General features: G+C 34.8%; 1 long non-coding RNA gene across 1 annotated transcript in view; it reads right to left on the bottom strand.

Annotated features, from left to right (window-relative positions):
- Positions 1 to 23993, bottom strand: part of LOC149845998 (uncharacterized) — a 42659-nt gene extending 18666 nt beyond the window's left edge. Inside the window, exons 1-3 of the long non-coding RNA XR_016430495.1 lie at positions 23872 to 23993; positions 20786 to 20939; positions 20542 to 20656 (exon numbers count right to left, since the gene is read on the bottom strand). This is a non-coding gene — a long non-coding RNA (uncharacterized LOC149845998). The remainder of the gene's footprint in view (positions 1 to 20541; positions 20657 to 20785; positions 20940 to 23871) is intronic.
- Between the last annotated feature and the right edge of the window lie 705 nt (positions 23994 to 24698).

Genomic DNA, 24698 nt, shown 5'->3' on the forward strand with positions numbered 1-24698 from the left:
TGATCCTATCATACCTCGGTATACCTTTGTATCAACAGTCTTACCATCTTCATCTTTGTCCAACACAGTAGTAGTGCTCATAGGAGTAGTTTTTGAAGCAGTTGAGTTCATGTTGAACCTCTTCAGAAGTTCACGAGCATACTTAGATTGATTGATGAAAACTCCATCCTTGGTTTGCTTAATATGCAGTCCAAGAAAGTAGATGAGTTCTCCCATCATACTCATTTCGAATTCCTTCTGCATGGACTTAGAAAAATCTTCACAGAGAGTGCTGTTAGAAGATCCAAAGATGATGTCGTCGACATAGATTTGAACAATTAGGGTATGATTATTCACTACTTTGACAAATAGTGTAGAATCTGCTTTGCCAACAGAAAAACCAGTTTTCAATAAAAAGGTTTTAAGTCTTTCGTACCAAGCACGAGATGCTTGTTTTAAACCATACAAAGCACGTTTGAGTTTAAAAACATGATCTGGGTATTGTTCATTTTCAAATCCTGGAGGTTGTTTTACATAGACTTCTTCATTTATAAAACCATTTAAGAAGGCACTTTTAACATCCATTTGAAATAATTTGAAATCCATATAGCTTGCATATGCTAAGAGCATTCTAATAGATTCAAGTCTAGCAACAGGAGCAAATGTTTCATCAAAGTCAATACCTTCCTCCTGGTTGTATCCTTGAGCTACTAGTCTGGCCTTGTTTCTTATAACATTACCTGTTTCGTCTAGCTTGTTTCTGAAGATTCATCTTGTCCCAATGATTGGATAATCCTTTGGTCTCGGTACAAGATCCCAAACGTCACTTCTTTGGAATTGATTCAGTTCTTCAGTCATGGCTAGCATCCAGAACTCATCAATGATGGCTTCATCAATCTTCTTTGGTTCAAGTTGAGAAATGAATGCCATGTTTGCAATCCGTTCTAGCTGAGCTCTAGTTTGAACCCCCTTTGTTAGTTCTCCTAAAATCTGCTTTTGAGGATGATCTTTGATATCGACAAAGGTTCTTTGGTGATCATCTTCATTAAACTTAGCTGTGTTATCTAAAAATAAATCTGTACTTTCAACATCATCATCATTAGTTTGTATATGAACAGATTGATCAATAGATTCACAAAAACTAACATGCATAGATTCTTCAATAGTATTATGACACTTATTGAAAACTCTGTATGCTTTACTATGACTTGAATATCCTAAGAATATGCCTTCAACAGATTTAGCATCAAACTTATCTAGGCTATCTTTTGTGTTTAGGATAAAGCATTTACATCCAAAGACTTTGAAGTAGTCTATTCTTGGAGTTCTGTCATAGAATAGTTCATAGGGAGTTTTATTTAATAAGGGTCTAATGAGAACTCTATTTGTTATGTAGCATGCAGTATTAACAACTTCTGCCCAAAAAGATTTTGCAAGATTATTGTGTTGGAGCATAGTCCTGGCAGATTCCTGAAGGGTTCTATTCTTTCTACTACACCATTTTGAGGTGCAGCTCTAGGAAAGGCAAAGTTATGAGAAATACCATGCAAGTTACAAAAATTTTCAAAGAGTTCATTTTCAAATTCTCCTCCATGGTCACTACGGATTTTAACAATAGAACATGATTTTTCGTTTTGTAATTTTTTACACAAGATTTCAAACTGACAAAACGTGTCACTTTTGTTTTTCAAAAATATTACCCAAGTAAATCTTGAGTAATCATCTACAATGACAAAAGCATATCTATTATGATTAAGGCTAGCTACCCTAGAAGGACCAAAAAGGTCCAGGTGGAGAAGCTCTAAAGGTCTTTTACTTGAAATGACAAATTTTGATTTGAAAGAAGATTTTGACAATTTTCCTAATTGACATGCATCACAAAAATAATCCTTTTTTTTTAAAAGATATGTTGGGTAACCCACGTACTAATTTATTTTTAGCTAGTTTGGACATGTATTTTGAATTGACATGGCCCATTCTCATGTGCCATAGATGTTGAGTGTCATTATTAGCTATGAGACAATGTTCTGTGATGTTTTCTAGGTATAGTTCATATATATTATTCTTTCTTATACCTTTTAAGATGATGTTTTCATTTGTGTCAGCTATGAGGCATGCATCATGATTAAAGCTAACATTATAACCTGTGTCACACATTTGACTGATACTTAGTAGGTTATGTTTTAAGCCTTTAACAAGGAGAACGTCTTTGATAAGAGGTTTGTCTATATTACCAATATTTCCAATACCAATTATCAAACCTTTGTTGTTATCTCCAAAGGTGACGGTTCCTCCTTCTTTATGATGAAGAACAGCAAAAAGGTCTGGATGTCCTGTCATGTGCTTTGAACATCCACTATCTAGTATTCATCTGTTCTTCTTCTTTGGAGCCCGCAAAACATTAAGTAAATCTTCTTTTTGGTACCCAATCGGATCCTTTTTTGTTAGACTTTGGAATCCATATCCATTTGGATTTGGGTTTGTCTATCTCTTTAGAGGAGTTAAAAAGATTATCAATATAATACTCCTTATTTGGTTCAGATGAACTTTTCACAAACGTGGTCTTTTGATTTATACAAGAAGGTTTTTTGAAATGAGAATAGCCAATCCCATTCTTGTAAAAGGAGACCTTCTGAGAGGATAAGAGTTTATCAAAGTTCTCTTTACCTTTAGTAAACTTGAAAACCGTTTTCATGAGGTTCTCAGTTTTACTTTTTAGCTCTGAAATTTCTACTTGCATATTTTTAGTTTTGGAGCTAGTAGAAGAAATTTCAGATATAAGCAAAAGATTTTTCTTTTTCAACTCAGAATTTTTACTGCTGAGTTTTTCATTCTCTTGAGAAAGCTCTAAATTTTCAGATTTTAAAACTTTATTTTTGAAACTCAATTTTCTAGATTCTTCAAATAGTTTTTGAAAAGCATCTAGAAGTTCTTCAAAGGAAAAATCAGAGATTTCACTTACCGAAATTTCGTTTGCCATGAAGCACATGTTTGCAGTTTCGGCTTCATCATCACTTGACTTTTCACTAGTGGATGGTTCTGAATCATCCCATTGAGCATGCAGAGCCTTTTTCTTGAAGAACCTCTTCTTTGGTTCTTCAGTCTTGGACTTTCTTTTGAGAAGGGGACAGTCACGTTTTAAGTGGCCTGGCTTATTACACTGAAAGCACATGGGATCTTCTTTAAGATCTTTTCTTTCCTTGTGCCTGTTTGGAAGCCGGTTCCTTCTCATGAAGCACTGGAATTTTCTGGTATGTAGCGCAATTTCTGATTCTTTATCTGAGTCTTCATTCTCAGATAGGGCTGGGAAAGCTAGAGTTTTCTTTACTGGTTGCTCTTCTTCCCTTCTTTCTTTCATATGGACTTCATAGGTCATAAGATTGCCTATTAAGTCGTCCAATGTAAGCTTAGATAAATCTTTAGCTTCTTCAATAGCAGTGGTCTTTTTCTCCCAATCAGTTGTGAGAGATCTCAAGATTTTCTTCACCTTTTCAGTCTGGGAATATGTTACACCCAGAGATTTCAGATCATTGGTGATGTTGGTGAATCTGGTAAACATCTCTGTGATGGGTTCATCTTTGTTCATTTTGAACAACTCATATTTTCTAACAAGAGATGATATTTTGGCTTCTTTAACTTTGTTGGTTCCTTCATGAATAATCTCCAAAGAATGCCAAATGTCATATGCAGATTCACATATAGATATTCTGTTGAATTCATTCTGATCAATGGCACAATATAAGGCATTCATAGCCTTTGCATTTAGGTTTGCCATTTTTTTTTCTTCATCAGACCATAAGTTATAGTCTGCGGATGGAGATGTGTATGGATGCTCAACAATTTTCCATACAGCAAAGTCTATGGATTTGAGAAAGATAGCCATTCTGCACTTCCAATATCCATAGTTGGAGCCATTGAAGAAGGGAGGACGAGATGCGTGTTGACCTTCAATATCACGAGCATAAGAGGTAGATGTCATTTGTGCTGGAAGACTTGTTACGTCGAAACCAGCAAACCTGGCTCTGATACCAAATGAAATTCCACTAGAGGGGGGGTGAATAGTGAAATATGATAATGATCGATAAAATAAAGTAATTAAGCAATAAGGCACAACACATAAAACACAGAAGTTATACTGGTTCGGTCAATATCCAGACCTACATCCAGTCCCCAAGCAAACCACTTGAGATTCCACTATAACATCCGAGTTACCGGATAAATAGTACAACACCCTCTTCCCAAGAGGTCTTCTTCTCTCAACAGAGAAGGGGCACACCCTCTTCCCAAGAGGTCTTCTTCTCTCAACAGAGAAGGGCAACACCCTCTTTCACAGAGGTCTACTTCTTTAAACAAAGAAGGAATACAGTGAATAACAGAGTTACAATTCTTCCTATAGAACCTTCAGAATGATATGAATGCACGAATGAAGGATTCTAAGAATGTTCTGTTTGTCACTCAGAGGATACTCTTTGTCAAAGAGCTGGACTTGACTTTTTCTCTTTTCTTCCTTTTTCTTTTTCTCTTTCTTTTTCAAGGCTCTCTTTTCAAATTACGAATAGAAATTTTTCTCTTTGTAAGCTCACACGTCTATTCCATTCCTCTTGTTTGAATAGTTTATTTGAGTGTGTTTATATAGCCTTTAAAAAGTAGTCGTTACATTTTGGAATTGTAACTTTTTGAAATGTGAAATGTTATGTCATTTCAAAAATATCTTTTAGAGAAGATCGAGAATGCCTTTTTCCATAAGAGTAAAATAGAGGGTACACTAGTCGTTTTGTTTTTAGGTAATACATATTTTATGTAAAAAGTTTATTTCTTACAATAGTACATTGAACGTTGGGTTGTAGTTTTGTCTTTATTCTAATTAATGATTTGAGGTACATTAGTACTTCTTTGCTTTAAATGAGTGTAAGTACTATGAGTGTTTTGAGATATTTATTTGTACATAGTCATGTCAAGTGTTTTCTTTATGTTGTGTATTTCAAAGTCTCTAGAGAGAATGAGGACCAAAAAGAAGGTCGACATTCTTTGAGAAGGATATTTAACAAGGATTTGTTACAGAAGGCTTTTAATGCTTTGTAAAGAGAATGATGACTTCAAGTAAGTCGACATTCTATGGTTATGAGAAAAAGTAACTATAGTTCTTTTAAAACCATATTTCATTTGTTTTTCTTATGTGTAGCCGATTTATGTTTTTGTCTTCTTTTTGTATTTAAGAAACATTTCATTAGAGAAGATAACTAAGGTCTTTTCAAAAACATATTTTATTTGTTTTTCTTATGTAGTCGATTTTATGTTTTTGTTTTTTTCCTACATTCCTTTTTTTCATGTTGTCTTGTATATAGTGTAAGGTACAATGATTATATGACAAAAAGTCTTTTTCATAAAAGGTTGTAAGAAGGTACACTTATTATATGACAAAAAGTCTTTTTCATAAAAAGTTGTAAGAAGGTACACTTATTGGTTTTCAAAAAAGAAGCTTTTTTTTTAAACTATCGTATACTTTTATGATATAGAATGTATGAATGAGTATGTAATATGCAAAATGCAAGATCCTAAGGTTCTGTTACATATGACTCTAAAGAAGAAAAAAATCTTCATCTTGAGGTAGCCGATATCTTCATTTGAACTTTAGGAAAGCATGGCTCATCAAGCTTTTTCTTCAAGGAGTATGATTGCACAAAGTTGTACTTGAACAGGAAGTCTCCATCCTTATTGGGTGAGATATCCTTGCATCAAATACTCGTTAGATTTAAGGCAAAACATATTCAGTCATAATATAACATTATTTCAAGAGAACATATTATCATATCATACAAAATCAAATAAGACAGTGTATCATATTATGTGACATCAAAAACGAGTTTCTCAACAGTGCTTACCAAATTAAGTGGAGAAGAAACTAGATTGGGAATGAATAAAACCAATCTAAGTGTGTTGGTCGTCCCCTCTAAAGATGAGGATGAGGGTGCTTATGCCGTCTCAAAACCGGGGAATAATGTTAAAATCTATAAACCCCCTCATTTTAACAAAAATCAAGGAGGAAGAGAAAATGGTGGGCATTATGGAAGGAGAGATTATAGTAAGATCATATGCCATTTTTGCAAAGAACCGGGTCACATTAAACCGGTATGCCCTAAATGGAAGAAGATGGTGGCTATGTCTACTACTTTCCAACCAACCAAGGAGGAAGGTCCTTCTACTTCCAATCATGCTACTTTGGCTCTCAATCAAATCATGGAAGCTCTTCAACCACTCCTCAAGGGATCCGTTTCCGGAGCCGCCATGACCACCTTCTCTCCTCCCGGTAAGACTCTTTGGCTCTTAGACTCGGGTGCATCCTTTCATATGACTCCAAATGTTTTTTCACTTTCTAAATACTCAAAAAATTTGTCACCCTCTTTTGTCTCCACCGCGGATGGGGCTTCTCTTGAAATAAAAGGAATTGGTGATTTTGAAAGACAAGGTTTTTTTATTCCAAAAGTTAGATTTATACCAAAACTAAATTTAAATTTGTTTTCCGTCTCTCAACTATCGGATCATGGGTGTGATATCAAATTCTCATCAAATAAATGTTGGATACAGGATCGCCGGTCCGGGAAGTTGATTGGGGAAGGCTCTAGGAAGGGAGATCTTTATCTCATGGAGTTTCTTCAAATTCCAAAAACCTCTTTTTGTAATGTTGCCCAACATAAGGATATAAATGTTTGGCATAAACGCCTTGGGCATCCAAATATTGTCAAGCTTTCGTATTTACATTTTGCTAAAACCTTATGTAAAGACAATTTCAATTGTAATGATTGCATTCTTGGTAAAATGAGAAGCTTACCTTTTAAACAAAGAACTATGTTTTCAACCAAACCTTTCGAAATTGTGCATTCGGATGTATGGGGACCGGCACCCGTTGTGTCTAAGGGAGGTTTTTCATATTATGTTATTTATGTGGATGATTTTTCAAGGTATAGTTGGATATACTTCCTCAAACACAAACATGAGGTTTTTTCTACTTTCAAGATCTTTCACATGTTAATACAAAATCAATTCAATAGTAAGTTACAAATTTTTAGAACCGATTCCGGGGGAGAATATCTCTCAAATGATTTCAAAAGTTATATTGAAAATAATGGGATTGTTCATCAAAGGTCTTGTCCCAAAACTCCCCAACAAAATGGGTTGGCCGAACGTAAACATAGACACATAATTGAAACTACAAGAACTTTACTAATTTCTCAAAAAATTCCAAAAAGATTTTGGGCCGAAGCGGCTCTTGCATCAGTTTATCTCATCAACCGACTTCCATCCAAAAACTTGAATCAAATATCTCCATATGAAATCTTGTATAAAAAAAGAACCCGACTACAATAGGTTAAGAAATTTTGGTTGTAAATGTTTTGTTCTCACCGATAAGAATGATAAATTATCTCTCAAAGCTATTCCTTGTGTTTTTTGGGGATATTCGGAAACTCAAAAAGGGTTTAGGTGTTATGATATTAAAAATGATAAACTATATGTTTCAAGAAATGTAACCTTTTTAGAAAACATAAGTGGTTTTGAAGAACACAAAAATCATGAAGATAATGCCGATTATTCTTTTTTGTTTGAACTATTATCTAGAAATGAAGATTTTTTTAGCGATGATGAATTAAAAGAGAATGAGGATATAAGTGAAAGTATTCCTCAAACCATTCATGATGAAGAAGAAATGATAAATGAACCCATTACCTATACTCAGAGATAAAGGCACTTTTAGAAGTGCAATAGAGAAATATAGTGATCTTAGTGAATCTTCCAACAATTCTCGAAGAACTGAAAGATCTAGGAACAATCCTTCTAGATTTATATCCTATGAGTCTTTTTCTCCAAAACATAGGCATGCCTTAGTGCCATTCACTCATATCAAGAACCTAGAAATTTTAAAGAAGCTAAGGAAATGATTGAATGGAGGGATGCCATGGACAACGAACTTAGAGTCCTCAACAAAGCCAAAACGTGGGTTTTTCAATGTCTTCCAGAAGGAAAGAAAACAATAGGATGTAGATGGGTTTTTAAAGTCAAAACCAAGAGTGATGGCACTCTCGAAAGATATAAAGCCCGTCTTGTCGCAAAAGGATATAGTCAAGAATACGGCATCGATTACGAAGAAACCTTTGCTCCTGTTGCACGAATGGTTACTGTAAGGTGTTTGATCACCATTGCATCTATTAAAAAATGGAATATTTACCAAATGGATGTTAAAAATGCATTTCTAAATGGGGATCTTAATGAAGAAGTCTACATGGATGCTCCTCCTGGTATGAACGTACCAAAGGGGAAAGTCCTTCGTTTGCAAAAAGCACTTTATGGTTTAAAACAAGCCCCTAAGGATTGGTATGATCAATTTAATGATGTAATGGTTCAAAATGGTTTTTCCTCATGCTACACTGACACTGCTCTGTTTGTCAAAAAGTCTGATGCAGGAATTGTGATTTTACTGTTGTATGTTGATGATATGTTGATAACAGGTAGTGACATAAAGGGCATCAGAAACATTAAAACCACTTTAAAAGAAAGGTTTGAAATGTCAGACCTGGGGTATCTGACTTACTTTCTTGGTATCGAGGTAGCCTACTCTCATAGAGGCTATTTTTTGTCTCAAACTAAACTTGCCTGTGAGATTCTTGACAGATCAGGTATTACTGATGATAAAATCTGTGAGACCCCTGAAGTTGTGGGATCAAAAATGAAGATCGATGATGGGAAACCTTTGGAGGATCCTACCCCCTACCGGCAACTTGTGGAATCTCTAATGTATCTTAGCATCACAAGGCCGGACATCTCTCATGTCGTGCATACTGCAAGCCAATTTCAGCATGCTCCTACATCCGTTCATATGAGTGTCGTTCTCCGAGTTGTCAGATACTTAAAGGGAACTTTAAACAAGGGAGCTTTCCTTTCCTCTTCTTCTGAGTTGAATTTAATTGCATATACTGACTCTGATTGGGGAGGTGACCCAAATAACCGTCACTCCACTACAGGCTTTTGCATTTTCTTAGGTGAATCCCTGATCTCATGGAGATGTAAGAAACAACAGAAGGTGTCTCTATCATCCACCGAAGCAGAATATCGAGCCATGGCGTCTACAACTATGGAGATTGTCTGGATTCATCAGTTGTTGCAAGACATGGGGATTCCAATTCAAGAACCCACAAAGTTGTGTTGTGATAATAAGAGTGCAATCTATATTGCTAAGAATCACACGTTTCATGAGCGGACAAAGCATATTGAGATGGACTGCCATTATGTCCGAGAGGCATATCTACAAAAAGTCATCGACCTTCCTTATGTAACGTCAGAATATCAGTTGGCAGATTTCTTCACCAAGGCGCTTTGCTCTCCAAGATTCAACTTTCTCCTTAGCAAACTTTCGGTCATTGTGCCCTAAGTTTGAGGGAGGGTGTTAAAATGTATCTCTCTTTATGTAAATATTTACATATATATATAAAGAGAGATACATATACATATATATATCACGTATATATGTATATGTATCTATCTTTATATATATGTGCAAATATGTATGTTTCTTTTTGTTTCTTTTCTTTTCTTGTAAAACCCGCAAGGGTATTTTAGTCATTCACCTTTTGCGCATATTCATAATTATGAATATGCTGTAATTCTTTTTGCTTTTTCACTTTTATTCTTTTTCTTTTTTCTTTTTCATTTTTTTGTCCTTTTTTGTGTTGACTCAAAGTCAACTTGGAGGGCTCAACACTAGCTGTTGAGCCTCTCCAACGGTTAGAATTTTAACCGTTGGAGGGGCTCCAATAGCTAGTGGAGCCCCTCCAAGGCTTCCTTTCTCATTATAAATAGGGGAGTTCCCCCTTTGTAATACTCACTTCTTGGAGCTTTTGTTCTCCAAGCTTCTCAATAAAATTCTTTATATTTTGTATGCCTTTGTGCATTTGAGTTTCTTTATTGTACCTTTGTATACATTTGTTCTAAGTATTCTTGTGCATTTGTGCACATTGGTGGTATTGTGCTCATCGCACACTTTATCTCTTTTTTGAGATATTTTCACACCTCTCTCTTGCTTTCCTCTAACTCTCCCTCACTCCTCTCTTGCCTATAAATAAGTGGGGTCTCCCCCTTTGTAAGGTGTGACTTCTTCAAGCCCTTTAGTGCATTTATAAGATTTTATGCTTTCTAGCCATTGTTGGCTTTTGTGTATGTCCTCTTTTGGACTTGTTCTTTGATTTCTATGTGTGAATGTCCATTGTAGGACATACTTTTCTTTTCCGCATATTTCATTACAAAATATATATATATATATATATATATATATATATATATATATATATATATATATATATATGTTATCAATAAAATTCATGAATTTTATCGATAAATATTTTTCCATACAAGGAACAAGTAGTAAAGAATTTTAAAAGATTCATTAAAGAATTTAAAAGATCCGACATGACAAAAGGAATGATATAAGTAAGTCAAAACCAATTTGCGGAAGATGACAAATTTAAAAAATCCCATAATATCAAGAAATGGTATTTTGCAAACTTTAATAATGCAATGCAAGATGCATGAAATTATTTCAATCAATCATTTCTCATAGAAGAGAAGATGAGTTTGACAATTTTGAAAAAATTCTCAAACATTTGAACGAGTAAATTAGAACATTGGTTTAACCATCACAAGCAATCACCTCCTAGTCCTTCAAACCTCAAATATCAAGTGTATCAGCGACTAGACCAAGAGCATAAACAACATGCCACTAAAGGGCCAAAAACACACACGAAGGTGTGTAAAAATACCTCTTGTCTACATATAATGACACTTGAAACGAGTGTATCAGCGACTAGAACAAGAGCACAAAGCTAACAATGGGTTAAAAATCACACACGAAAGTATGAACAAATGTCTCTTGTCTACATATAGTGACACTCAAAATCAAATGTATCAAATAGTAGAGCAAGAGTACAAATTCAACAATGGGCTAAAAAACACACACAAAGGTGTGAATTAACATCTCTTATCTACATATAATGACACTTAAAACAAGTGTATCAGCTATTAGAGCAAGAGTACAAAGCCAACAATGAGCTAAAAACCACACACGAAGGTGTGAATCAACATCTCTTGTCTACATATGATGACACTTAGATAAGAGGCATAAAAAGGAGAAGACACCCGAGGTAAGAAGGCTTGTAATGGAAACACTAATGCAATTTAAAAAATATCAATTTAAACCACATTTTGAAACACCATAGTTTCAAAAAATAGATAGTCATCACAGATACATAATTAAAAGCATTCATAATAAAGTCAATGGCCAAAGAACAAATGAGTGATACAACACACTCATAATCAGAGATCCCATAACTGTCAATTAGAGTCAAACTACAAATTGACAATCTAAAATGACATAAAATGAGGTGCACACAACTCACCCTAACAAATATCTCTGATTCAATAATAATAAGGCCAAGAAGATTGATGCATCATATAAAAGTCTGTGATGGACAACACAAATGTCATAAGAAGGCAATAAATACTCACGAAAATCATTTTCCAAATAGGTGAGTTCATAAAAGGAACCGATATGAAAAGACAATTTCAAATTGAAAAACCAATAATAGTAGAAAACCAATCTTAGAAAAAGTGCAATCATTTACATAACAATGTCTCATGACAACTTTTTTGAATAAACAAGAATCATGCTTAACATAATCAATTCTTAAAGATGAAGTCATAAATTCACCGATCAAGGAATAGATGCACTAGGGCTCGTTACATACAAAAGGTTTAATAATTTTTAAAAAGAAGACAAGGACATATTGTCTTAAAAAGAAATCTTTTAAAAAATAAAAGTCTAGTATGAGACAAACAAAACATGTAATATTAAGAAAATAATACATATAAAGTTTTTAGGAAAACTTTTTACAATCCTAAAAGTAAGGATAATTACTCCCAATCATGCAAATGATCTAATAACTCATAGTTATATAGAAGCTATGAAATTATACCAAGCATTATTCATAATGCAATCCATTTTGTGTGACTATGACACATTTTTAGAGAAAAACAAGTTAACATTATAAAATGTATTCAAAGCATCCAATACAAGATTTATTTTCTATATAAAAGTCGAATAGAGATTAACACAAATATCGAAGATCATTATCAAGCATAATCAATCGAGAATGTTTTTAAAAGAATTATATTTGCATAATGAGGAAAACATCTTAAAGTTAACCATTGTAATGAGATATGTGAAAATACAAATTACAAGGGATAACGCAAGAGGATTCAATATAGAACCAAATATCACAAACACATAAAGTGCAAAATACACAAAAAAAAATCCACTAAGGGTTAAATGCCAAAAAACAAAAGAAGAATATTATTGAAGGAAAAAAGTGAGAGAACCGTTGAAATCATATGAGTATGCAAAAATACCCATGATATTACCAAAGAGTTAAGGAAAACATGATGACATAAGATGTAAATCATACAAGTTTCTAAAATTTTCATAAAATTCATATAATATACCTAAAAAACATATTTTAACATATGCCTAGAACTATCGATTTCGATAAAAATCAAATGCATACAGCAAAGGAATTAGCCATATGAAAAGCACAATATTTAAGATTTTTAAAGGAAAATCATCTATTCTTATAAAATATAACTTTTTTTATGATGATATGCAAAATTAAAACCAATATTTTATGGAAATATGCTTATGTACGAGATTTAACAATTACTTTAAAAAACCTATTCATTTTTAACATATTTAGCAAGAGGCGACTACATTTTAAATACATTTTCAAATGCATACCGTAAATATTTAAAACAAAAGTATCCATATATAATTATATATATATATAATGATCACGAAAATAAGTATTTTCTCATGCATAATGCATGAGATAAATAATACATGAGACAACTTTTAAAAAGTATGTGATATATACCGGGTAAATTCTTTCTTTGAATCCAAACTTTGAGTGTCATGCTTTTTGAAGCGACTACCGTGATGACGCAACACACGAGCTATTCTTCTAAAGACCTCGCTTTGATACCATATAACGAAATAGGCGGAAGTGTAACCCAAGAATGCTCAAGCATTCACAAAGTCCAATAATGGACAAGCACTATGACATTCAAACAAGAAGTCCACAAAGAGACAATATGAAAGCCTAAAAAGGCTACACAAGCATGAAAAATAATGAAATATTTATTGGAATGGGCTTTCAAAGGCATACAAATACAAGGGAGAATGACCCATATTTATACAACAAAAAGGAGCAAAAGGGAGAGCCATTGAGGGCCCCCAAAGGTCATGGTCCCAATGACTCTATATGGGACCCCCAATGCATGTTCCAAAAAGGGAGAAAAAAAAGGAAAAATACAAAAAAATAAAATGACCTAAAAATAAATTGTTTTTATAAACAACTATGTAAAAAGACAAAAATATCTTTATCGGGTATTACAAATGAATTATATATTTTTATATATATAGACATGTATATATGTACGTGTATATATATATACATATGTATATATATTTTTATCAGAAGTTTGACAATTAATATTCTAACGTTACATAAGAAAGATCTATTACTCTCTTTATATATTCTTCTCTAACATAGTGGTAGTCTATCTCAATATGCTTTGTGCGCTCATAAAATGTGTGATTTTTGGCAATATAGATTGCACTCTTGTTATCACAACACAACTTTATGTGCCCTTGAATATGAATTCCCATGTCTTCTAGTAGTTGGTAGTTGGTAGTTGGCGAATTCAAACAATTTTCATAGTAGTCATTGTCATAGCTCGGTATTTTCGGCTTCAGTAGATGATAGTGACACATTTTGTTACTTCTTACATCTCCAATAAATTAATGATTCTCTTAAGAACACACAAAAACCAATGGTGGAGTGATGGTTATTTAGATTACCTCCCCAATCAGAGTCAGTATAAGCTATGTCACAAGGACTCGGGCAACTGGGTGCCGCACCCGCATCAACGCAACGCGATGCGGGTGCGCGTGCAGCACCCGGTGCGGTCAACCTGACCCTGGGTGCGTTGACTGCACCCAAGGTCATTTATGTCCAACTTTTGGACTTTATATATATATATATATATATATATATTTTTTTATTTTTTTTTTTTTTGCCGCACCCCCGCACCCAAGTTTTTTCAAAGTGCCGCACCCCCGCACTCGCACCCATGTGACATGGAGTATAAGATATTAAATTTAATTCAGAAGAAGAAGATAGAAATACTCCCTTATTCAAAGATCCCTTTATATATCTGATGATCCAGAGAATTGCACTCATATGACCTGATATAGACGCATGTTGAAATTGGCTTGCGATATGAACAACATCTGAAATACCAGGTCTAGTGATACGAAGATACATTAGAGATCCAACAAGTTGCATGTAAGGAGTGGAATCTTTTAAAATAATCCCATCATCGATTTTCATCTTTATTCCTAGAGTTTCATGAATTTTATCATTCGTAATTCCTGACCTGTCAATAATCTCAAATGCATTAATTCCCTTAGTATCATCACTTGTTATTAGCATATCATCAACATACAACAATAAAATCACTATCCTTGCATTGGATTTCCTAACAAACAATGTTGTGTTAGTGAAACATGACGAAAATTCATTTTCCAACATTACATTATTAAATCTATCATACCAAGCCTTGGGGGCTTGTTTCAAACCATAAAGAGCTTTTTGCAGACGAAGTACTTTCCCTTTAGGAATCTTCATACTTGGAGGAGCATCCATAGACTTCTTCGTTAAGATCATCATTCAAAAAGGCATTTTTGACCTCTATTTGATAAATGTTTTATTTTTTAATTAAGGTAATGGTAATAAGACATCTAACAGTAACCATACATGCAACGGGGGCAAAGGTTTCATCATAGTCTATTTCATATTCTTGACTATACCCTTTGGCAACAAGACGGGCTTTATACCAGGGTTTTAAAACTCGTCGAGTCAACTCGGTGACTCGACTAACTCGGCTCGGCCCTCCAACGAGTCAACCCGGCAAGGTAAACTCATTTTGCAAAAACTCGGCCTTGACTCGGACGAGTTTTGGGCACTTTTTTCTTTTTTCATTTTTCAAAGGCTATGGGCAATTTTTTCATATGTAAGTGTTCATTTTTCAAAGAACAAATAGCATAATAACAATAGGCTTACCAACTTAATAGAAAATCACAAAATTAGTAAAAGTCTATCAAATTTCACATGTCCATCATTCATTCCTTTTGGTAGCTCCAGGTAAAGAATCAAACCCAGTACCCCTCAATGAACATAGAGTGAATCCACTAATCCAGCTAACATAATTGATCCCTCATGCAACCATCTTTGCAACACTGACTTTGTTTGCATATTGATATTGCATACCAGGTGGTTGAAACTTGAAACACAAGATGAAAGTCATCGTTATTCTTCTATATCCTCCATCAGATCCCACTTGAAGTGGCTCCTGTCAAAACTCCAAATCCTCCTCCTAAAGGGTTTGAGTTTATTTCTTTCATTAAAAGTTCACCACGCCACTATTTACAAAGAACCATATAGGTACATAGAGCAAATGTCCATAAGGAAACTTTGTTGCTATGAGACCTACACAATAGATGGCAGCCTGCCAGCCTGTTCAAAACCAACAGCATAAAATGCTCACATTTATCATTATAATATATATATATACATCACAGCATTCTCATTATCCAAAGCTTATATGCATTTATGTGCAGATATATAAGGCATGGTCCAATCAACTCTACATCAGACAAACGCTTACAAATACAAGATAAAGTTCAATGTTCCCAAAATTTTGCAAGGATTTTATGAGGCCCTGCAACACAACAGCTATGTCCATATATTCAGGATGTAAACCATGATCGAGCATGGCTATTAAAGTTTTTGAAGCTAGTAATTAAGTCATTCTTTATATATTGTTTTGAAAGACTTGTTCCTGCTTGTGTAGTTTCTTTAGTAAATGTGAGATTTGAATTAAGAGCAGTTTTACTTGATGTTATTTTACTTATTAATCAATTAAACTAGTAATTAAGTCATTCTACAAACCTTTATATGTTTAAATGACAATTTATATATTGTCTTTCTTTTAAAATCAAAAGTTAACAAAACCCGGTCCGAGTCACCGAGTTGACCTGCCGAGTCCCGAGTCATGGGTTTTAAAACCTTGCTTTATATCTTTCAAGAGACCCATCACTCTTGGTCTTGACCTTGAAAACCCATCTACACCCTATAGTTTTCTTACCATTAGAAAGTTTTTGAAATTCTCATGTTTTAGCTTTCCTAAGAACTCTAAGTTCATTATTCATAACTTCTCTCCATTCAATAATCTTCTTGGCTTCTTCAAAGTTTTTAGGTTCTACATACGAGTGAATGGCGCTAAGACAAACTCTATATTTGGGTGAGAAAGAATCATAGGATATAAACCTACTAGAAGGAATTCTTCTAATCCTTTCGGTTCTTCGAGGATTTACATCATGTGAAGAGGTAGATTCACTAGGTTTACTATATTTCTCAATTGTACTTCTAAAAATGCTTTTATCTCTATGTGTATAAGTAATAGGATCACTAGATGCTCTTTCTTCAATATGATGATCGGTAGATTGATGAGAAGAATTGTTATTTTCTTCTACTTTATTATCACTAGGATCATTAGATGTGATTTCATCGTCACTAGAAATATCATCATTTCTGGACAACAAGTCAAATAAGAAAGAACAATCTATATTTTCTTCATGAGGTTTACATTTTTCAAAACCACTAACATTTTTCAAAAAAGTTACATTCTTATAAACATATAATTTATCATTTTTAACATCATAGCATCTAAACCCTTTTTGAGTTTCGGAATAACCAAGAAAAGCACAAGGAATGACTTTTGGTGAGAGTTTGTTATTTTTACCTGTAAGGACAAAACATTTACATCAAAAAACTCTCAACATATTGTAGTCGGGTTCTTTTTTATATAAAATTTTAAAAGAAGAGATTTTATTTAAGTTTTTGGATGGAATACGATTTATAAGATAAACGGATGCAAGAGCCATCTCAGCCCAAAATCTTTGTGGAATGTTTTGAGAAATAAATAAGGTTCTAGTAATTTCAATAATGTGCCTATGTTTTCTTTCGGCTAAACTATTTTGTTGAGATGTTTTAGAACAAGACTTTTGATGAACAATTCCATAATTTTCAAGATAACTTTTGAATTCATTAAAGAGATACTCACCTCCAGAGTCTGTTATAAGAATTTTTAAATTTCCATTGAATTGATTCTTAATCATCATGTGATATGCCTTAAATGATGCAAAAACCTCATGTTTATGTTTAAGAAAGTAAATTCAATAATATCTAGAGTAATCATCAACAAAGATGACATAATATGCAAACCCTCCTTTTGATATAACGGGTGTCGGTCTCCATGAACAAGTTCAAATGGTTTTGTTGAAAACATAGATCTTTGTTCAAAAGGCAAGCTTCTCATTTTTCGAAGAATACAATTATTACAAGTGAAATCATTTTTACAAAGATCTTTAACAAAATACAAATAAGAAAGCTTGATGACATTGGGATGTCTAAGTCTCTTATGTCAAAAATTTATATCTTTATGTTGGGAAACATTACAAAAAGAGTTCTTTGGAATTTTAAGAAATTACACATAGTATAATTCTCCCTTCCTAGAGCCTTCCCCAATCAACTTCTTGGACCGGCAATCCTGTATCCAACATTTATTAGATGAGAATTTAATATCACATCCATGGTCCGAGTGTTGAAAGACCGAAAGCAAATTTAAATTTAATTTTGATATAAATCTAATTTTGAGAATAGAAAAGCTTTGTTTTTCAAAATTTTCAATCCCTTTGATTTCAAGAGAAGCTCCATCCACAGTTAAAACAAAATTGGATGAATTTTTTGTATATTCGAAAAGAGAAAAAATATTTGAAGTTATATGAAAGGAGGCACCCGAATCTAAAAGCCAAGAAGTCTTACCGGGAAGAGAGAAGGTTGGCATGGCAGTCCCGAAAATGGATCCCTTGAGAAGAGGTTGAAGAGCTTCTATAATTTGGCTTAGGGATAAAGCTCCATTAGTAGAAGTAGATGGATCATCCTCTTTATGCGGTTGAAATGTTGTGGACATAGCCACCATCTTCTTCCATTTTGGACACACCGGTTTAATGTGTCCCGATTCTTTACAAAAATGGCATATAATTTTGTTATAATCTCTTCCTTGGTACCTTCCACTTTGACCATCATTTTCTCTTGCTCCTTGATTTTATTTTTTAAAATAAGAAGGTTTGTATGTTTTCAAGTTATTCCTCGGTCTAGAAACGGCATAGGCTCCTTCATCTTCATCTTTGTTTGAAGGTATAGCAAGAACACTCGGAATGGTTTTACTCATTCCTATACAAGTTTCTTCTCCACTTAACTTAGTAAGAACATCTTCAAGCGGTGGAGAAGTAAAAGAAGATAGAAGAGAGGATCTTATTTGTTCGAACTCGGGTCTAAGCCCATTCAAGATGTTAAAGAACAGATCATCTTCCAATTGTTTGTGTCGAAGCTCAATGGCTTCTCCACTCAACTTTGGTTCAAGCATTGCAAGCTCATCCCAAATAGAAGACAATTCGGCGAAATATTCTCTAATAGATAATTCGCCTTGTTGAAGGGTCAAAACACTTTTTTGAAGATAATATTTATGAGACAAATCTCTTGAGGTGTACATTCTCTCAAGATATTCCCATACTTGAGACGTTTTTTTGAACTTCAAGATATTTGCATTGATCCTAGTCTCAACCGAAGAGAAGATCCATGAGAGAATTTTGTAATTTTTCATCTCCCATTCTTCATGCTCCTTATTATATTCTTCAAAAGCCTTCTCTCTTTCTTTCCCATCAAGAACCTTAATTTTACCTTTTTTAATAGTGGTGATTTTTAGTTCGGGTTCTAGAATAGTACCTTTAACATAGCTCCAAAGGCCTTTTCCCTTAATATGGGCTTCCATATTGCCGGCCCAAACGTGATAGTTGAACCCATTGAGTTCAAATCCAAGGGAAAAATGAGAATCCTTTTCCCCCATGAAAGTGCCTTTATGAGAAAAAAAGAGTCTTCAAGAAATGAAATCTTACCACAACGGGTATTCTTTGAGCTTACTTGATGTATTGTGCTTTTCTTGAAATGATTTGCAAGAGCTTTTTGTGCCAAAAGATTGAGAAGGAGAGATGGGCACGTTCTTCAAGACGACCACCAAGATAGTGCAATACCTGAGCTCTTCTTCTAGAAACCAAGCTCTGATACCATGTAAAAATATCTTGAACACTAGAGCTACATACACGAAGGTACTAAATTCACAATGGATTGATATGTGCACAAAGGCAAGACAAACACTCACAAAAGGCATGAAAAAATAATAAATCTCTTTATTGATGAATGGGAGAACCTCTTACAAAAGGATGACTTTACACGGGGGAAGACCCCATTATTTATATGCAAAAAGGAACCCAAGGAGGGGCTCCATATAGTCGTTGAAGCCCCTCCAACAGTCACATTTGTGACCGTTGGAGGGTCCAACGCCTATATGGTGGGCCCCTCCAACCTTAAAATAAACAAAAGAAAAGAAAAATAAAAAGGAAGAAAAAGGCATATTCAAAAATGAATATGTGTGAAAGAGTGGAAATGACCATTTTACCCCTAGTGGGTATTTACAAAAGGAAAATATATATATATATATATAAATAGATAGATACATATACATATATAAAATATACATGTATATGTATCTCTCTCTCTCTATATATATAAATATATATATGAGACACAATTTAACAGTTTGACCAAAGAGAAAAGAAGAGTAAACAGAACAGAGGCAATCAGCCAGCAATATAAGAGAACAGGGGGAAGGCCACAACTCTGTAGGCCAAGTTACAGAAAATACACACTTCACTTACCTGGAAAAAACAAATAGCTCATGGTAGGAAAAATGGCAAATATAGTACAATTCTTTCCAAACTTAATCCACAAAGCCACCAAAAAATCATTTAGTAGAAACATTTGTTAAGAAGAAGGTTTTCATATAGTAGTATAATGAGAGTGAAAATTGTTAGAATTGTTTCAATCATGAGACAAGTCTTCAAAAGAGAAAACATGCTATGACATGACAACATTACCATTAGAAGAAATAGGGAAGTACAGAAAAAGAATGGCATATATAGAAGAAATGTAATGAAACTTCAGTTCATTTAAAAGACTGAGCTTAAGTGAAAATGAAGATACAAAAACATACATCAGCAATGCCATTTTAAACTTGAAAGTGTGACACCAAAACTGCAGAACCAGAAAAACCAGACATGCAAAAGTGATCAACAAGGCTAATTAATTAAACCTTCTATAGCTACTCTATGTGAGAAAGAAAATGAAACATCAGGAATAACAGTAAACTGCAATGCTAGGTTTAAAATAAATGATATGTTGCCACAAAGCAACAACTTCAAAAGACAACCCACAAAGAGGTGCACACCTTTGTAGTAACATCTTCAAAATAAGGAGACTGCATATGGGGAGTTGAAAATGTTTCAAACTTGGAACTTTAGATTGTAAAAATTCTCGCAGATTTGCAAGCCTTATAACTTGTTCTGTAGAAAGAAATGTCAAGCACACCTCCTCTCAATTAGTAGAAGACAACCAATAGAACAGTTGACACAAAACAGGTGCTTCAAAGGAGAAAGAGAAACAGTTACAAAACAATTTGCAGAAATGCATACTTCCATAGAGCTTTTCTGTGGATCTAATGACCACCTGAACAATCCGATTTGCAGGCGTTGATAACAAATCTGGGCTGCCGTGAATCTGCATATGGAACCTTCAGCAGCACATGCCCCACACGACGTAATATACTAGAAGCCTTAGCAAATCATCCTGCACGGGAACATGTCAATGTTTGATGGAAATTATTGCAGAATGCATTTCTTCTTATATTGTTGTATCAATCAAAGTGAAGGACATGAACTTTTTTATGTAAATACATACACTATCATAAATGTCATTAGAAGATTTCATTCTATGTCACAGGGACTCTCCAACTAGGTGCCGCACCCGCATCGCACCCGCACCCGATGCGCTCAACCTGACCCTGGGTGCAGTCAACGCACCCAGAGTCATTTATGTCCAACTTTTGGACTTTATATATATACTTTTTTATATTTTTTCCGCACCCCCGCACCCAAGTTTTTTGAAAGTGCCGCACCCCCGCACCCGCACCCATGTGACATAGATTTCATTATATTCATGATTTATATAGAAACACAAGTCAGCAGCAATAAAACTAAGACTGAATATCTCAGAATGGAATTTCGTTTTTGGCTTGTTGCCATGACCATGTCACAGCAACTTAACATTTTGTTGTTTCTCTTGCTTAAATAAGACCATGACTCAACTTGCAGAAATAAATCTGCCTGAGGTTCTTAGGCAGAAAAAGCAATTACATGAAGTAGAACATGCTCAAGTTTCCTTTCAGAGCAGGCCAGCAAAGCTTCAGCACAGTCTGGATTTGTTTGTGAGCTTTGAGCTCATGTACTGGTTTTGTTTCCAATTTATTTGTATAACATCTGTTCAAAGGATGGCTTAGAAACTTGACACGTTGACCTATTGACGTATCCGAGTCAACTGAGTCATGCCCCCATGAGTAAAGCCAAACTTGGTACTGTTTGGGCTTGTCATTTCTACCATGAATCAATATCAACAACCTTCTAATGACTCGAGTCCAAGCTGAACCCAAGAAGCTTGCTTTGATAACTACCCTGATTGATCCTATGCGATTGGTTGAAAAAAATAAATTAAGCTCATTGCCATTTAAAATATAAAATTTAAACAACACACGTAGAATATGAAGTATGTCATAAAATCACACCTTTTAGTGTACTCTACAATGAGTATTCTATTTTGCTCAAGTGAATGATCACATGTTCTGTCAAGTCATCATAGGTTAAAAATACAGCCTTGTATCACAGCAGTAGCCAGCTTTATTCTAATTTAGTTCCTATATGAGAATGTTAAACTGACATCATAGGAAGGAAATGATAAGTTACTTGCAATTTTTCAAGCCCAAACATTTTAGCCAATAAAAGAAATATGAGCAGTTGGTGAAAGTTTCAGTTCAAACGTAATGACAATGCCATGTTGCAAGACTTGATCACAGAGGAAGACATAGCACAGTGCACCAATATTTATGCATGCCTATTTACTTGGAATCTCAAAACATCATATTCCATGAAAAGCATAACCTGACTATATGATGCAACACAGCATCATCCTGTGACTCATGCAAGCAACAAGAACAGGCCTAGGGCTCAAAATAAGAAAGAAATGCCAAGATTCTAGACATGAAAAGAGCCTGCATGAAAAGGGGTTGGGTGCTTTTACTTACAAGCTATCTCAGAGGGATACTCCGACTTAACCTCATGATATGTCCACTCATATATTACTCTTAATGGAAAAATACACAAAATAGTGTATCCTGTGTTCTTTCAGCCATGTCCTTATGACATAGCTTCAAAGCAGAAACATCGTATTCATGAAAATCATAAGACAACCATATGATGCAACACAGCATCAGCCCATGACTGATGCAACCAACAAGAACAGAGCTCAAAATAACACAGAAAATGCCAAGATTCCAGACATACAAAGAAACTGCATGGAAGGAGTTGGGTGCTTTCTCTCAATAACACACACGTGCGGGTGCACATGCATGCACATACGCACCCATGCATGCATGCACACACAATGCTCTCTCTTGATAACACACACACACACACACACACACACACCACCAAAATTGAAGGACACTAAATATATTGTCTGTTGATGAATATAACTTATTTTGTCAATGGTACATAATACCAGTACCTAGCGATTCCAGCACTAAAATAGAGTAACCTACCCATCTTGAAGTACCTATCTAGATAGTTATTTTACTAGAGAGACTAATTGTTTACAAGTTCCACCATAAGTACTAGGGATTGAATTAAAAGGACTAAATAAACCTGTCACTGCCCTAAATCCAACAGATAAAAATGCTGTGGATATTAGCCACTGTCACCTTATTTTGTTGTTAAACAGCTTATACAAATGGGATTTGGTAATAGGGATAGGCTGGATCTGGGAACCGATCTCCATCGCCTCTATTTCAGTGCATCTGAATGGTAAATATGGTGACTGCAACATGTTTCCTGTCCCCTTATTTTCAATATTGTCAGAAAGGGATTGTTTGCGTTACTGAAACAAACAGTTGTAGTAGGGTTCAGTTCTGGTATCAAGCTGGTGGTTGTTCACCCATAAGTCATATGCAGTTTGTCAACAACATAGTCATATTTGGAGAAGCATCCCTAGCTCAAATGGGGTGTATGTGGTTAATTCTCAAGACTTTGGCGGCAATCTCGGCAAGAGCAATTTATGAAAGGAAAAGTGGTTTCCTTGTTTTTCAATACTAAACTGCCTTTGATTTCAGTGGCTGAAGCCATCTTTGGATGTAACAGGGAGGAAATGCCTATGAAGTATTTCAGAATATCCATTCTTAGGGATCGCTTCAAGATTCTCTCTGGTTGGAAGATGAAAACAACAAAGGGATTCAGACGGGGAAAACAAAGTATAAAAGAGAAAGAAAAACAAAGAAGAGAGATGGAGCATAGAGAAACAAGCCTACACTCCCACACCAACTAAATATACAGCTCATAATTCAATCAACCAACCAAAAGAAACCTATCTACGTATTGAGAAGAAGAGAAACCGATAACAAATTATAGTATAGTGAAGAACACAGAAGAGTAGGAGGGGTATCGAGAGAACATACGTCTTTAACTGCGAAGGTGAGTCCTGTGAGTGGGTGGGGAGCCTTTGGGGGTGCGGGCTGAGTAGGAGGAAGCAACTGAAACCTCTCAACAAAGGCACCAAAATCCTCTTTGACGACCTTCCTCAACCTCCTGTTCATCATAATGATGCCCGCTATCCCCAGCCCCAGCGGCACCCATACGTTTCCTGAAGACATCCCTCACCAATATATGAATAATACAGCAAAATTCTTGACCTACCGTCTATATAGATCTCTCTCTCATACCGGTGATAGAGAGCGGTGGTGGAAAAGATAGAGAGAGACCTCTGCAAACCTAGGAAGATTCTACAGGAAGATTTTTAAACATAATATGATACGAAGAATTCTACCGAGACCCAAAGATCTTCCCTCTCAATCTCTATCAAGCTTTAATTTTTGTCTTTTTTGGCTGTGGTGACAGGCTGAACACTAGTTGAATCCAAAAATCAAAACAAGACTGTTGGCAACTTGTGGAAAGTCAGGCCTACCGCCTATAATAGGATGAAGATATGATTTTGATTTTTTGCTACTTAATCTGACAAATATCGAATTTGACGGATATTTGAATCTGTTTACATGTAAATCAAGTGGATCTGGTATGAGCTTTTCACCATTCTAATTCGAATGTGAATTCAAATCCATTTAGGTCCTGTTTGGGATCTCTTGACCGAAGGACGTCCGAGTGGATTTGTGGAATCCACACCTCCTCCTTCTGTTGGGACGAGAGAAAGACATCGAATCGTGGAACTGGTCTGAGAAAAGTCTAAGTCAGTTTCACGATTCGACTGTCACCATGGATAGGTGTTTGT

The sequence above is a fragment of the Nuphar pumila genome, chromosome 2, assembly GCF_984573655.1.
Source record: "Nuphar pumila chromosome 2, dmNupPumi1.hap1.1, whole genome shotgun sequence".
In the NCBI taxonomy this organism is placed as follows: Eukaryota; Viridiplantae; Streptophyta; class Magnoliopsida; order Nymphaeales; family Nymphaeaceae; genus Nuphar; species Nuphar pumila.